At 34.4% G+C, this 2,588-nt stretch overlaps 1 protein-coding gene across 2 annotated transcripts in view; it reads right to left on the reverse strand.

Moving 5' to 3' along the window:
- LOC106883440 (adenomatous polyposis coli homolog) overlaps positions 1-2,384 on the reverse strand; it is a 188,253-nt gene extending 185,869 nt beyond the window's left edge. For both annotated transcript variants that reach the window (XM_052967125.1, XM_052967124.1), the window contains exon 1: positions 997-2,384. The gene's annotated coding sequence lies outside the window, so the exon portion shown is untranslated. The remainder of the gene's footprint in view (positions 1-996) is intronic.
- Positions 2,385-2,588: the final 204 nt, after the last annotated feature.

Below are 2,588 nucleotides of genomic sequence, written 5' to 3' on the forward strand. Positions count from 1 at the left end.
AAAAAAAAAAAAAAAAAAGAACCATTGATGAAAACGTTAAGATAAACCAACAAAGCTATCTTGTGATCTTATGATCAAAGCAGCTATGCTATTAATTTTCATAGAATAGTAACGGATGATAAATCCAGAAGAATCTGTTGCAGAAATGGTTGGAATGAATTATTTCTAGAAAACAAACCAGTGTAATATGGAAAACAGAGTTGCATGTCGATGAAAAAGAGAGAAGTGGGTGGGAACACTGAAATAAGAAATAAATAACTACAGGAATTATTTCCATTCCATCATCGATAAATGTAACAAGTAGATAGGAGATAAACGGATTCGTTCGGAAACCAGAAAAATCATCTGAAATGACACTTAATCAATACAGATTATACAGATATGATCAGTACTAGTTAGAATGTATATGAAATAATATAAAAAGCAGATAATAAATGGATTTTTTTAAATAGCAGTTATATGGAATCTGAAACCTTGTACTATTACAGTACAAGCAACTGGAATGTCAGGAATAATTGCCAATATTTGGAACTACAAAATGGTCAGCGGATGGAAACCTGTTAAATGGAGTAAACTTTCGCTTTTTAAAGTGATTTTGAAGATGTGTTTCACGTCTCATGTACATTACTAATCTATTTTTTATTTTATTAAGGAATAGAGTAATCACCAGTGATAATAAATTACCGAGTTATCAATAGTAACATTTTCGGGGTATCGTGTGAGAGAGGTCAAACGAACTTATAGCTTTGGAAATGTAGGCAATCAATGAATGAGGTTAAAAATATTGTAGTCACTTAATATAAGATCACAGTAATCGAAATCAACAATGTGTGTGATATATATTTCGTGTTCGACAAAACAATGAGATACAATGGGTTTAGAGAGCAACTGATGGGTTTTTACCATGGAAATATTAAGAATCATAACCGAGTATCAATGTGTTATATAGACAAACATGCAAACATAATAAAGAGGAGGAGTAAAATATATACTTACATTTGCGGTTGTTTCCAGGTGATTGAACATAAGATAACACTTGCCTGCACGCTTTTTTAGATTTATTATGTAGATATGATCTAGTCCTCATTTAGACACATTTATTTTTACATATAAATCCGACAGACTCGAGTTATCCCTTGCTCTCCCCCCCTTAATGTGTAGATGGGATGAAATTTATTCCAATAGAATGGCTCTTGGTTTGTTCTTTTAATATTCTAATATTATCTTTTTTAAATATATAAATAATCAACTGAAAGGGAAGAAAACCGACGAGGAAGTTTCGAATGTGGATTGAATAGGGGACAAGGTGAAAAAAAAAAGGAGGAGAATAAAAAATAGCTAGCAAGGAGTTGTTCTTTTGTTTAAGCAGGTAGCTTGCTTGTAACGGAGTGAGAAGGTCAAGCCAAAACAGCTACAAGTAAAAAATATGTTCAGATAATAAACTGTAGGGTGTAGGGTAAGCTAGGCAAGAACAGGGTAAAACCCATCCGATGATTTGGAAGGTTGTGACTGATTATTTTCGGAGATATTTTGATTCCTTTACTTATTTTTTTCTTTTCGTTATTACGCTCGTAAATATATCTCTACAAGCAGTGTTGTCCTATATATATATATATTTATTTATATATATATACACACACATACAAGCAGAGATGAAAAGCGTAAAAAAATATATATGGGTTTTGTTGCAGTTCAGCCAAAACTGTAGTAGTAGCGAATCGTGTGTAAAATTCGTGAGTGCGAGATAATTCGTCTTACTACTAATAGCAGTAGTTCGTAATGTGTGGGTCACCGATTGATGGCTAATGGTAAGCAAACTCCAACTTCTCGCCAATAAACTTAGCTCCCTTATTGTTTAGAAGATATATATTTTTCCTTTCGGTCACTCTCCGCTGACCTATAAAGAGCCTGACTCCCTACCTTGCTACCTTGTTACGGAGAGAAGTAACAACATGAAGAAAGGGTAGAAGCCATTTTTATTGTGACGTCATTGGAAGACAACAGTGAGCGGTGCTTCGCAATGAGAAAGGTTGGAGGAGATAATAGCAGAAGCAGCAGAAAGATCAAGTGCTGGGTAGATAGGCAGAGAGAGAGGCACAGCGGCAAAACAAATGGTTAATGATGTAAAAAACACATATATATATGTATATATACCAGGACAATGTATATATACATATATACTAAGTGGTATACGAAATGAATGGAAATGTGACTACTCTTGTGTCTGTCATGTGAGAAATGTACAAGATACATTCCAGCATGATATATATGTATGTTTAATATATTTATATAGATGTTAGGGTGTACAAACCGCAGAAAAAGTACTTGTATCGCCTTTTCGAATGTACAAAGACGGAAAACTCGGAGTAGCTGTGGAGTTATTCATCAGCGCCGAATGAATGAATATGTATCAGTTAATACCGACACAGACCTCAGCGAGTCATCGTCGAACCTTAGTGCATATCTTCAAGCAATAAAACGACGACAGGTCAAGGTACCCGTTGCTTAGACCCCTAACGCCACATTTGTCCTTGTTAGCTTTAAATAGTTAAATAGTTTCCGCTTTCATTTTTCAGAGATACAGCCTA

The sequence above is a fragment of the Octopus bimaculoides genome, chromosome 4, assembly GCF_001194135.2.
Source record: "Octopus bimaculoides isolate UCB-OBI-ISO-001 chromosome 4, ASM119413v2, whole genome shotgun sequence".
Classification (NCBI taxonomy): Eukaryota; Metazoa; Mollusca; class Cephalopoda; order Octopoda; family Octopodidae; genus Octopus; species Octopus bimaculoides.